The sequence below is a fragment of the Takifugu flavidus genome, chromosome 22, assembly GCF_003711565.1.
Source record: "Takifugu flavidus isolate HTHZ2018 chromosome 22, ASM371156v2, whole genome shotgun sequence".
Lineage (NCBI taxonomy): Eukaryota > Metazoa > Chordata > Actinopteri > Tetraodontiformes > Tetraodontidae > Takifugu > Takifugu flavidus.
Genome location: NC_079541.1, coordinates 7,501,924 through 7,515,998, shown reverse-complemented (window position 1 = coordinate 7,515,998; position 14,075 = coordinate 7,501,924). Strand labels below are relative to the sequence as shown.

General features: G+C 52.1%; 1 protein-coding gene across 12 annotated transcripts in view; it reads right to left on the bottom strand.

The window, feature by feature from the left end:
- Positions 1–14,075, bottom strand: part of celf2 (cugbp, Elav-like family member 2) — a 121,596-nt gene that overhangs the window by 80,581 nt on the left and 26,940 nt on the right. The gene's annotated exons all lie outside the window — the stretch shown is intronic.

Sequence of the window (14,075 nt, the reverse complement as noted above, 5' to 3'; positions counted from 1 at the left end):
ATCTGGAGTGATCAACTTTGCAGACTCTGACGCGTTCCCTCAACCCAACTGGAGCGCGCGTCCCGTTCCCGAGCTGACAGAACTCAATATCACACGCGCGCGTGCCAGCGTGGTGACTTAATGAGAGCAGGGAGGTGATTTACATTCAAATAAGTCGGCCATATTTGGAGAGGAGCAATTACGGATAAGTTGGTAATAATGAAGCAGCCTGTAATTTACTGCAAACTTGCTGACTCTTTTTAACGGCCCGTTAATTGTGCAGATCCAGTGTGCAGCCCCCCCAGAACCACAGCCGCTCTGAACGCACCCCTGAGCAGCGCGTCTACCAGGTTGCCCCATTTGCTCCCTCTTGCATCGGTGAAATAAGGGAGGGGGGGGCACTCAAGGAAAATAATGAGCCTCTCTAAGACTGAGAGGCGGCTCTCTGGGGGAAGAAAATGAGTATCTGGGTCAAAGGGAAAGACGGAAAAAAAAAAAAGTGCTTGTTGTGCACACATACCGCAGCGGATGGCGTGGGCGGGACGGGGCCCGCGGCTCTGCTCCGGGGTCGCCACGTATGTTTGCTTGCAATGGCTGAGGTCAGAGTATAGAAGGGAAATACAGATCCAACATCAGCGCCTGGGGGCTCTCCACATCCCAGGAGAGGGGACGACGAGGTTTCACTGCTTTTGACCCCTCTTCAGTGCGGGGGTTTGAGGATGAGGGGGGGGTTATTTAACCAACCGCTGCGTGGTAATTGGCCCAGTTCAGGCCTGAGCGGGCGCTCAAAGTTGCTGCCTTCGGATCGTGGGCCTGGACGTTCCCACGCGGCGGCGGGCACGGTAATGAGGAAATAACGCACCGCGATCACCTCTGCTAGCTTCCAACACTACACGCAACACGGATCTAATTTTGAAATTCTTTCGGCTAAAGTGAATTTCCGCTCAGAGCCTTGCTGAGGTGCTAAAATGTGGTTTGTATTGTTTGTTTAGGAGTTCCAGAGCTGTGGTGGGTAACTCAAGGATGGAAGGAGTTCCTCAGGGCCTCCAAGCGAGCCCTCGCGGGGTTGAACTTCGACAGAGCTGCCAATCGTCGCGCGGGAGATTTGAACGGTTTTCCGTGCCATGCGCGGTGACGGCAGACACACGTGCCCGTGTCGCCTGTCCCGCCACGTGCAGGCCTGTCCCAGAATGTCCCAGAGTGGATTCTCTCATGCGAACCAGTCACGGACCCTTTTCTGACGCGCTCCTCTCAAACCTCTGCTGACAGCCAACGCTGCTAAAGTCTAATCTGCGCTGCAGCTGATTAATATTGCAGTTGTGTTTGTGTACACGTGTGCTGTGATGTCAACACAACAGGAGGAAGGTAGGAATAATCCCTTTGAAAAGAACTGTACTAGAACAGCATACATCCACCTACATGGTGGACCTACATAGTGGATCTATATGGTGGCCCAACATGGTGGACCAGGTAACAGCACATGTCCCACATTGTGTTGCACCTTATTTTCCTCCGGTTGTTTTGGGTTTCCCAGGTTGCTGCCTTGCCCGCCCCCAGGACTCCATGCCCTCCCCAGTCCTCCCTGTGGCACGGTCTGTTTCAGTCTGCGCTTCTGTCCAGTTATCGTCTCCGGTCTGCCTTCATCTCTCTCCCCTTGGGCTGGGAGGCTCAGCTGCCCGAACAATACAAATCGATCATTTAGGAAGGAGAAGAGGAGGAGGAGGAGGAGGAGGAGGAGGAGGAGGAGGAGGAGGAGACAGGCTGCAGCGAGGAAGAACACAAAGAGGCCAAGAACAGGAGGCCTTCCAGAGCAAATGAAATAGAAACCACACTCCCAGCCATCGTCAAGGCCTCTCTAACCTTCCTGTTCACCTCTCGCCCACAGTAGAGGATTGTGGGTAGCTGATGGCTCAGTCTTTTCACACGTGAATATTTAATGAGGAGCTCATTAATAATTCAGAAGAGCAAGCAGCTGCATTTGAGCCTAAGTGGACATGTGAGGAGCTCAAACCCAGACAGACCCTGACGGCTACCTCAGAAACTGCAGGAGAAACCAGTCTGACCAGTCCAGTTTGGTAAACTTTCCAGACGTGTGTGTGTTTGCGTGAGATTGCACACCGATCCCAGAAGGGAAGGAGGAGTCAGAAATGGCCTTCCACTCGATCCCGCCTTTGCGATTCTGTCGAGCAGCGATCCTGAAAACCAAAATGGAGACGCGGCAGATGGAGCCTGCCTCATCGCTCCGGCTGCCACTCAGGCGCTCCATCTCCAACACGCATCTCCTCCATTCACACCTCTCCACCCCTCCCTCCTATCACTCGCTTCACTCTTCTCTCACGTTGAATGTTCACTGACCTGTTCTTTCCCTCATTCTGGTTATTCTGCACTAATCCAAACACGGGCAATCAGCAGTGGGACGCAGATACGTCACTCTACTACTATCCTTGAAGGCCTTTCAGTGGCTGATAGTAGAGGGATGGATTGGGCTCCTCCATCCTCCCACTGGGATCGAACTGGGCCCTAAACCAGTTTCAGACAGGAGTTCAGCATGGTTTGATCTGGGTTATTGCGCATGAGTCGTCCACATGGAGGCTAAAGAGCAGGAAAGCACGTTGTGGGGGCCTCTGCTGCTCAGAGAAAACCTGCAGGACGCGGATGCCCACGTGCACGTGGACATGGAGTCATACGTGCACGCATTCTGCTCCAGTCCAGCGCTGTCGAGCAAAACACCTCCTGATCTGATCGCTGACCCTGACATGCAAATGTCTGCTCCAGGGGTCCCAACATGGCTAATAGTTTCTCTGTCTTTTTCCTCTCTCTTTCTCTCTCTCTCTCTCTCACTCACACACACACACACCACACACACACACACACACACACATGCACACACCACACACACACACACGGCCCCTGCAGAGGCCTCACAGCAGCTGTCTGCTGTAGTTTGATGGTTTAACCAGACAGGACTGGACAAGGTTTGGTGGACCTGAAAAAGAAACAGACTTCAGCTGTCTCTGGGACGGTTCAGGCTCCAGGACCACGTCCTGCTCTTGCTGGACCTCCAGCCCTCTAAAATGGTTGCGGCCTGGCGCCAAAACGGCTCAGCATCGTTGCAAAGCCGGGGGACTGAAGACACTTTTTGGTCATGTGACTCTCGACTAATTCCAGTGACGTGAATCAACAAGTTTGGGTACTGAGCTAGCTTAGCATGCTGCAGCAGCGGAGCAGAACGGCTGCCTGCTAATCTGATGGCGTCCAAAATGGCCAGATGATCACAGGAATGGAAATCTGGACTGGAGCAACAGGAGAAACAAGGTTTTAGCTCCAGTGGGGGAAGTAAATATTTGTGTTCTGATGATGCTGCCTGACAATAAAGCAGTTGGGCTAAACTGTAAAGCAACCCCCCCCCCATCCCCAAAAGCTGCTGGTGTGATTCCTGCTCTCCATGCAGATGGAGGGCGTAGGGATATTCTGTGGCCACTCCGCCACGCTGTACGCCTCACCTGCAGTGCATCCGAGCGCGCTCCCACTGTAATTGGCCATCACATCGGTGACAGAGAGGTCCTCCATTCATCAACAGCCCCCCCCCCCCCCACGCCGCTTTTTTTCCTCGTCCAGTACGACCCTCTCTTTCCAATTTGCCCCCCTTCCCCCCACCATCACCCTCCCTGCGCAACATCCTCCCATCTCCTCCCTCTCTGCTCCTTTTCCTCATTAAAGTGGGACCCAGGCAGCGGCGGTCACTGCCTCTCATCTATTTTCATTTGAAACTGGTGCAGCTCCACTGATCCTCTGGGGCTGCAGGAGAGAGCAGGATGGTGTCATTCTGATAACAACACACACACACACACATGCGCACACACACACACACACACGCACACAAACACACACAGAGTGAGGAGAGTGGGCACAAACCCAGAAAAAAATGGGGTATCACATCACCAGCACATGCTGTGGGCACACATTAGTAGGTTGCACACATGCACGCACGCACGCACGCACGCACACCACACACACACAACACACACATACACACACACACCAGTGTATATGCATCAGCTTGCAAATAGATGCACTTTCACACCCATTTCAATTCATTTCACGCACATATTCACACATTTCATGTACCTGTGAGCTCCCGCCTCCGTCACATATGCGCCCCCCCCCCCCACCAGCCCGCTGCCTCCACCTTGATTGTGTGATTGTGTGAACGTGACGGTAGCGGGGTGCGAATCAGAGACGGGTAAACCGGCGCCCATTGTGATCTGGATGATTGGGAGTATTGATCCGAGCCTGTGGCCCTCCTGTGCGGTATCACCAAGGGTGACGCCCCCCCCCCTCCCCCTCCTCACTCCCAGCCCTCTTCTGCCGGGCCCAAACTTCCTGGACCAGCGTGTCCATGCGTCGTATTGGATTCGTGTCCGACACACCCGGCCTGACTCTCTGCGAGGGAAAAGGCAGATTAAATCACTGTCGCAGCCACGGCCGGCGCTCCCTCTCCGGCGCTCCCTCTCCGGCGTTCCCTCTCCGGCGCCGCAACGGCTGCTTTAGCAAATTCACGATGGCTGACAACTGAGGCCATTTCAACGGTCATTTCACCCAAATGGTAGAGAGAGGCGGCGACTCTAAACCTCCGCGCGTAATAGGTAATATGCGAATATCCTCCACACCATTAAGTAGGCACAATGTGTGGGGTGAGAGGGGACGCTTGGTTTACCTGCCAGCAAAGGCGAGGGGATGGGAAATGAAGGGGCGGAGCTTAGGAAGACTAATGTCAAGCCCCTGAGGCAGTTCTGCTGGGAAATGTGCTGATCATCTTTGGCTAAAATGACTTGGACGCACTTCCTCCGGTAGCATAAAAAGAAAAAAAAAAGCTCTGCACAACAAGACAGCGGCTGTTTTTCCCGTCGAATATTGAAATTCGGAAAAGCAGCAGCGGATTTCGCCAGCCGCTCTCACTGGGCCTGCAGAACAGGTGGATCCCATTTTGATGGCTTCTTTGTGGTTCTCACCAAAAAGCAACAAGCCAGAACCAGACACAGGTAGATCGGTGAGGACTTTCGAGCCCTTTCAGTGATTACTAATGAATCAGCAGAACATTTTAATTACTCAACCGGCAGCTGGTGGATTAAAGTCTAATTTAGTTCAATAATTCAGTCAAAACTGAATTTATAAAATAGGGTGAAGTTTATGAAGGAGCAGAGGGTGGAAGACAAATATGATTTATTTCGCCAGGATTCATGTCCTGCGCCGTTTATGCGTCCGAAACTCATCAAATAGGTTTCAAATCCGACCCAGACTCTATAGGTCCTCATCACACTGCCCGAAGGACCGGAGGGGGAACATCTGGATGTCTGAGCCAGGTGTGTAAAGAAACATCAACCGTCTCTGTCTGAAACCAGGGGACCAGTGTGGAGGCCCTCCAGTTAAACCATTGTAACCCCAGCCGGGGTTTGACTGGCAATAATGAAACAGCCCTCTGTGGCTGCATCACGCATTATTTACTTCTGCCATATTGAGCATTTCGGCGGCACATTTCGCTCCGATGCCGCCGCGTCGACAGCTACGGCCGCAGCGCCCGGCTAAACCTCCGGAAAATTTCCCCCGTGTTTGCCGCTCGCCCGGGCGCCGCTTGATGCTTCAAAGTCGTCGTTTTCATTGAAAAATTGCAAATGAAGCGCGCCCCTCGGAAGCGGTTTCATTTGTCAACCAATGAAGCGTTCGCAGATCCAGTCAGTAAATTACAGAGCAATAAATTACAACCCGCAAACATCGGTGGAATATGTTCACCCACGGCAAAACCCCGGCAAGACCGATTTCCATCGCCAGGAGCCGCCAAAAAGCTGCTGTTGGAAAAATGCAGACGTGGCTTTCCCTGGCGCCGCCTTTCATCCGTTCATGTCGGTTCGATCCGGCGCCTGCTGAAGTGCCCTTGAGTAAAACACTGAACCTTTCCCCTCAGACGTTCCAGCAGACGAAACCATCCTTCCCGGTTAATGAATAACTGCAACAGCCCGAAGAACAGTGTGAAAGGTTCCTCTGACATCTGGACAAAGGCTGCGGTTGGTTTCTGGAAGTTTCCGAGGACTTTCAAACTTTCAGATATCGGACTTTTATGAGCAGAAGCTTCGGAAACGGCACCAGAAGAACCAGCTATCGCAACTCTTGACACCGCGGAAAACGCTGCATATTCATACGCGCGTGGGCGGAATAATACAGAAATGTAAATCAGCTGAAGGCCAAACACAACAACGGCTCGATAAATACTGTATATAAATAAAGAATGCGAGTCGATTCGCGGTGTCAAAGGTGAGCGACACCCGGCTGCTCCACGTTCAATTGAAAAACTTCGTCAGTCTGATTCCAGAGCGTTCTCCTGGATTCCGCAGCGGAAGTAGGAGAGCGCAGACAGGAAGCTGAGGCAGGCGCTCCTGTGTGTGTGTGTATGTGTGTGTGTGTGTGTGTGTGTGTGTGTGTGATAAACACAAAGCTCTTCGTCCCTCTCTACTCTATGTTCTGTTTTTTTTGTCAACAAGCCTTCTCCCCATTGTTCATGTTTTCTCCAGCCCACAGAAAAGACCCCCACACCACCACCACCATCACCCCCCCCCCAAAACCTCCCTGGGTGAGGCAGCAGAGCGATGGAGGCCCCCGCTGGCTCGCCTCACTGAAGTAATCCCCTGTGACAGCTCGGCTCATGTTGTTATGTTGCGGGCCTATTTGAGGCTAACGCTACGGCTGTGGCGCGGCCCGGTCTGTGCCTGGACTGCCAGGAAGGCTGCCGGGCCTGGTGCAGACCGAGGGGGGGGGGGCACGACAGAGCAGCTGCGTTTCTGGTTCCGCTGGGCCGAATTAGTCTGGAGAGTCCGCGTCTCTGCATGGCGGTTTGCTGGCGACCCCAGAGAAACGACCCTGGAAGTCATTCCAACGCTAGGAGACGGTTTAAACCCAAAAACCTTTACGGAAAAGTCGCGATGACGGGATACAGTGTGAAGAATCCACCCAGACGGTTGGAATTTGTTCCTTGAGAGACTGAGCGCAGCTATTACACGTCCCGTCTTTGGGGCCGTTCTCCTCCTCTGGCTCCGCATTTCCAACCTGACAGAAATATGTTTGCTACGTTGTCATTACGAGGTTAAACCAACCCGAGCGTGAATTCTAAATGTCCTTTTATGTACGGCCACGCATCACTGGCTGTTCAGCTGGGATGCGGCGGCACCGCGGCTTTCACAAATATTGGAGTAAATGGTCGGACCAGGCCCGTCTGTTCTCCAGACACAAAGGCTTTTATTGAAAAAAATGAGCCATGATGAGCTGTAAATTCAGAGAAAACATCCGTGTCTGCTGCTTTCGCTCTCCTCGAAGCTCTCGGCTCCCGTTTCATCGAAGAAATAGGAATTAAAACCGGATATTTGACGGCGGTGCCGACGTGCTATTTACACATACGTCACCGAGAATTATTCCCGCCTTTTTTCGCATTCCGTTCTGTCTGGACATCTGTCTGGTTCCCCCGGAGACGGGACTGTCCGGGACCAGCGGATCATGTCCAGCACGAGGCAGCCCTGACAGGCGTGTCTCTGAGAGGAGGCCTCCCAGAGGAGGCGCTGCCGGATCCTGCTCCATATACCTGGCACATCGGAGCTTCTGCTCCCCACAGGAGGCTGGAGCCGAAGACACCGGCAGGGAGCTGCTGATTAAAAATTCATCTCTCTGTTTATTATGATTTATGCATGTTTCACCGAGCCAGGAACGGAACAGAGAGAACAGCTTCATTAGTGCACATTGTGTGTGTTCTAAGCCCTTCCTGTGTGTGTGTGTGTGTGTGTGTGTGTGTGTGTGTGTGTGTGTGTGTGTGGGGCTGGCTGGCAGGTGGGGGATAGTTAAAATTATGGATTATACGTGAGCTTCATTAGAATGTTTGGCATAGAGGGCAAAATCCTCTGTCTTCACAAACACCTGCATTTCGCTGAAAAACTACAGCAATAGAAATCCTAAATTATCCGCCACGCAAAGGCTGCCGCCATTAGGATGCAGCAGACATTTCTGCTAACTTCTAACTTAATTACCCATTTCCGCCTCTGTTGTTTACCACTCACATCGGATCGCCCTCTCACTGCCGCCTGTCTGGGCCAAAACTGATTGCAGGCAGGCAGCGACGACAAATATTGACACACAGCGAGCGTGCTAACAGAGAGAAGAGGCACAAAAAAATGCTAAACCTGAAGCCGTCAGCGCTCTGATGCGCTGATATGTGCTCCCTCTATTCACTGTAATGCACCAACCAGACGTCACAATTTAATAATGTCAATAAAGATCATGAGAGTGTTTCCTCCCCCACATTTTAATTAAAAAAAATTCCGAGGAAATTGAACAAAAGAATTTGTCAGCTAAAGCTAGCATCCCGCTTGTCCGCGCAAGGAGCACCAAGCAAAAGTTTAACTGGTGGAAAGTTAAGAATCCCAGATTGACGTGGAGCCACAGCAAACATCTGGCAAAGATTCCATTTCGGTCGGGGCCACGACCCGATTCCCAATGTCACGGGGAGACTGTCATGAGTAATTCCACATCATGATACTGCAGGAGCACAAAGATTTTTTATCACTGTCGCCCTGCGAATGGCCTCTCACCAGCTAACAGACCTTGATTACTACTTCTGGCTGTATAGCACGACAGATGTGTCACATGTGAAATGATGCTGGGTGACACAGCCTGTGTGTTTTGCCCTTTGGAAGTTTTGGCTGGAATCACGTGCCAGACAGACGCAGACATGCACAAGTTGCACGCAGTTCCCGGCCATCATCGTCCACCAAATGAGACTGCAGCTGTGGAGTCGCCCTCGTGATTTTCTCAAGTCTCCCATGCTAGCTTGAATGAGCTAGCTATAGCTAACATTCTGTGATCAAATTGCTCCCAGTGTGAGACAACATAGCGAGATAAAGTTTATATTGTTTTGTCCTACGCTGTATTTATTGACCTTTAGGCTAATCAGAGGCTCTAATGCACATGTTCAGAGCATCACCACTTGGGTAAATTTGCTATATAAAGCCTCTCCAAAATGGAGCTAAGCTAGATTCCTTCACTTTCCCATAGCAAGGTCCTCTCTGAATGCCCGTATCTGCCTCTCTTATCAAACCTGCTGTCCACATATAAGGCTACAGTTAGCCAACACCGGCCATCAGAGGACATATGGCAGCGTCTGGTCGAGACAGAAGCTCGGGGTTGTAGCCCGGGGGAACGGGCGCGACCTGGAGCCCTTGTTGGACAATGCGCCAAAATCACCCTTGTTATTCTTTCTGTTTTATGCCTTCTAAGCAGCCTTTGCCATTCATGCCGAGCAGTGACATCATCCCCAGCGAAGACGAGCATCTTTTATTGGTCAATTGTGGGAAAACTCCGCAGTCATCAGAAGTCACTCGAGGCCACGGCTCAAACCAAAATCCCCCTTCATGATTTGGGTTTGTAACGGCCACGGCGTTGCTTTCAGTAAATGCTCCCTCTCTCTCTCTCTCTCTCTCTCTCTGTCTTTATCGCTCTTCCTCTGTGTCTCTCGCTCTCTAACGCGCTCTGACAGCGAAAGGTCAATGCCCATTGGCTACATGGGGGGCACTGAGTGATGTAAGGGGGGTTGTCATGGTAACACGCGGTGCAAAGCAAGGACACAGGATGCTTGTTGTGCCAAACATGGAGGTTGGGACCTGGCTAGGATCAAAAGCCTCGCACCGGAGTTCCCCTGGCCTGGACTGAATGCCCCTTCAATTGACTGGCGGTTTACAATTTGGCTGAATGGGGGGGGGTGCCTTTCGGACCCCGGTGAAGTAGATCCAGGAGACAGTCGGCGTAAAGACAGTCGGCTGTGAGTAGCTCTGTTATGTCTGTGAGCCTGCATTCTGCTGAGCTTGGCTTCACACTAATAAAAGAGGGATTACCAAAGTCTGCAAGCTCCTCTCTGGCCCCTCTCCAGCCGAGCGCGGAGCGAGGGTTCGCCCCCTCTTCCCTTCTGCCATCCTCTGCTTTCTTGCTCTCCTCAACATGCTGCTCACGTTCATCCCATTCAAAAAAAAAAACCCACTCATCTGCCTCTCCTGCCTTCCTCTGTTCCAGTTCTCTCCACTCTGCCTCTAAGTACAAGAGGAGGGAAAAAAACCCTCCAAAACACAGATAAATTATTTAGATTTTGTTCCCCCCAAAGAAGAAGAAAAAAAAGGTTGACTCTGCACTTTGAAAGAAGTGGGGGAGGGGAGGGAGTTTGGGGGTGGAGGAATAAAAATTGCATTAGATACAAGATTCTGCAATCAGCCGGTGATATGAAGAATTAATCTTATCTTTACCGGCACACACGTCCGAGGAGGAGAGCGCCTCCAAAGGCGCCACGATGACAATTCGCCATCCCATTACGCCGCCATTCAGCCACCGTGACGGCCGACACCTCGCGATAAGCAGGCGTATTATTGTCGTTGACAATGTCATTATGGGACAGTAAACAAGTGCTGCAAAGGACAGCCGGGATGAACCGGGGGCGGGGCCAGAAGGTCGCCAAGACAATCTGTAATGGAGGGATCCTGGGCCTCCAGAGACAGATAAGAACTTTCTTCTTCCTTTTCTTCATCCGCCTCTTTTCCTCCCTCCCTCCCTAAAGTCAAGGACAGACGCACGCCTAGAACAAAGCCTCGGCGCCGCCGTGTAATCAGCTCCTCTGTACTTCAGCGGCCGCAATCTTCCCTGGAGGTCATCCGCAGGAAGGAGCTTAGGAGGCAGTCGGCCTCTGGATCATCGGCTATTAAGATGGGAAAGCGGGAAGGCGTTCACTGGATCTTGCCCGGTTCTCAACGCGCGTGAGAGGTGTGCGCTGACCAGGCACGCGCCATCTTTGGGCGGGCCCGAAAGAGCGTTTAAATTCCTGAGCCATTAGGTGAGGAGCTGAGCCTCCTTCAGTCTCCCGGGGGAACGTCGGGGTCGATATCAAGAGCTTTTTGTCCACTGTACTTAAACCTAAACCAGCAGTTATGATCCGGATCCCGGAGAACGCGTTCCCAGCTTTTTCTTCTTTTTCCGCCCTCCTGAACACACCAAATCTGTCATCGGACACGCTCGCCTCGGCTAGCGCTCGCTCCTGCGCGGCGATGGCGGAGGTGGCAGATACGGTCCGGCTCCATTTGCAGACATTAGCGGGGGGAGATTAATTTGTCCCCTTCCATTAGGTGGGGAAGCGGCAGTCGTGGCTGTGCAATTATCGCTCGACAAAAGGGAAAAAATATACATATAAACAAGAACACACGCCTCACGCAGCACGAGCACGCCGCTACAGGAGCCCGAGGAGGTCAGATGGGGCTCATTCGTTTAAAAAAAGGAAGCATTTTTGCGTTAAAAATCCGGCTTTTCAGCGGCAAAGTAAAGATGACGTGAGGCAGAGACAGAAGGGACGACGGGAGGAAGGATAGAGGTTGTTGTGTTCGGGCTTGTCGCCTTCCTGCCTCCTTTTGTGAAGATTTAGACTTCATTAGAATTATAATGAACAGCCGGGTTCTCGCCGAAATATTTTTGGCTCCTTGAAAGTAAACGAATGCACAAGCGAGTCAATTCAAATCTGCCCGTTCTGCCTGTTTTTCTGGGCCTCAGGGAACGCATAAAGCGCCGCGCTATAGGCGCCGCGTGCTAACGAGCTAAATGTAGCACCATTTGTCCTCAACGTGGTTACATCAACTTCATATCCATCGATGTGCTGCCGAGGAATTATTGACGGGTGGAGGGAAGCATCAGGGCATCGTGGCGCTAATGTTAAACACTACAGCAGAGTAGGATTTCTGTGTGTAAGCATGTATGTGTGAGTGTGTGTGTGTGTGTGTCATGCTCTGCCGGTGTGATGATGTTGCTGTGTAGTGAGACTCGCTAATTGGCTCACCTGTCTCTCAGCCATCTGGAGCCTCTCAAAAAAGAGGAAAAAAAACAGTCACACTGAGTTCCTCACACACACACACACACACACACACACACACACACACACACACACACACACACACACACACACACACACACGGAGCAAGCATATGTGACGAACTGCAGGAAAAGACAAATGTAAATGAAACAGAGATGGAGCAAATCTAAAGATCTCTCTCCGCGTCTCAGTCATGTTTTCCATCGGAAACAAACAAAAACGCCCGGCGCGACGTTCAGGAACGGACGCGATATCGATCATCCGCGGTGGGGGCTGGCAGGGGGAACGGGCTAACCGGCAATCGGGACACAATCGACAAATGCTGACCAAAGGTGAAAATGTGTTGATGTATGTGAGGAAAGCCTGCATTGTGAGGACGTCGCAGCCCCAGTTTCGCATCACTTCCTCACCTGTCAGGGAACATCAGGGAAAACACAGGAGTACCGAAAACGACCCTGGGGCATTCTGGGAGATGGTGGGGGTGTTGACCATTTACATGATACAAGCAAGTTACACATAAGTGTTAATCCTCAAAAAAAACCAATGTAAGACATGCATAATACAATATATGATCACACGCAATCATGCCCACATGCTGGTCCCACACATGAATGTCCCACACTCCCACAATGCATTGCAGCCTTCCATCCTTTACCAACAGGAGCCAACGAGCAGCAGTTTAGGACTGCTTGTTCCTCACTGTTTCACACAGCAAAAGTACTGTTGAGAGAGTCAAGTCTACACTTGTCAGGCGCTCACACACATCACCAGGAGCTGCGGCTGCCGCGGATGGTAAACATTTCCATGGTAACAGCCGGCTTAACCAATAAGAGACGTGTGTTCTGCATCTTTGCGTGCACTTCTGACTGAAGCAGGTGAAGTTGACGGGAAACGTAAAGCAGAGCGGACCTATTTAAAGACTAAAGAAATGTTCCTGTTCCTGGACCAACGGCAGTGATAAAGACGTGTGTGTGTGTGTGTGTGTGTGTGTTTCTCTCAGTACCCAATGTGTTCCAGGTCAGTGGTCTGAATCACATACAAAGAAAAAAGTCTCTCCTGAGCCACTGTAGGTTCACCTGCCACTGTGTGTGTGTGTGTGTGTGTGTGTGTGTGTGTGTGTGTGTGTGCTGTCCCTAAATTGAACTTGTGTCCCCCAGAGCCAGAACATGTTCCTGAGAGACAGACAGATTACCAAGAAGAGAAGGAACGGATACGAAAATGTCGGTCCGGCTCCCTGCAGACGACGACCACCCCCCCACCTCATCGGCCTGCTCCACCACCGCCCCCCCCCCCCCCCCGCCCCCTGCCCCCCCCCGCACATCCATGGCCCCCCCATCATTAACGCCTCTTCATAATTCATGGCTTCAAATGAAAAATGGATGAACAGTGAGCATGGCATCGACGCTGCTTCCTACAGTTGGAAACCCAAAGAGAATTCCAATGGCGGCGTTGCGGCTGCTGGGAGACGCTTTGAATCCCGGTGGCAGGAGGAGGAACCCGAAGTAGACGAGAGGAGAAGCTGCTATCTGAGCCGCGGACGAAGGTTCAAACACACAAACACCTACCTGTAGGGCTGCGGGAAGGGGGGGGGCGGGGGCTTCTGAGGTGTCCGTCGGTGGCTTCATACTGCCACAGAAATGTATCCCAGAATGCACCACCTTTGCTCCTCACGCTTGTGGTGGCCCTGATCGGCTGCGGTGTTCTTCTAATCTGATTGGCTTTAATGGTGATTTAATGGCATTCATCCGGAGCTCCTGATTGACAGCTGAGCCCTCCTTCCTGGCTAAGCAGCCGCGGTCGTACCGCTCCTAACGCGCTAACGGAGAGACCGACGGCTCCACCCAGACGGGTGATCCGCGCAGTGGCCGTGCGTTAATGTATGCTTATGTCCAAGGTTGTGGTGCGAACGGGCCAAAACGACAACAGAGCCGAAGCTCTCTCTCAGTCGGCTGCTCTCGTTGGACGTTCGCTCACTGGGGAACAAATTAAAGCTCCAACAGGCGCCTTTACCGCGGCTAACTGACACTCCAGACGGTACAGTCTGACTGTGGTGAGTCAGTTCCTTTCTCATGAATATTCAGATGTCGGAAGACTGGGGGGGGGGGGGGGGGGGGGGCAGAGATGGTGCGTCGAGCATCAGCCAGGGACGGCTGTTGTCATGTGG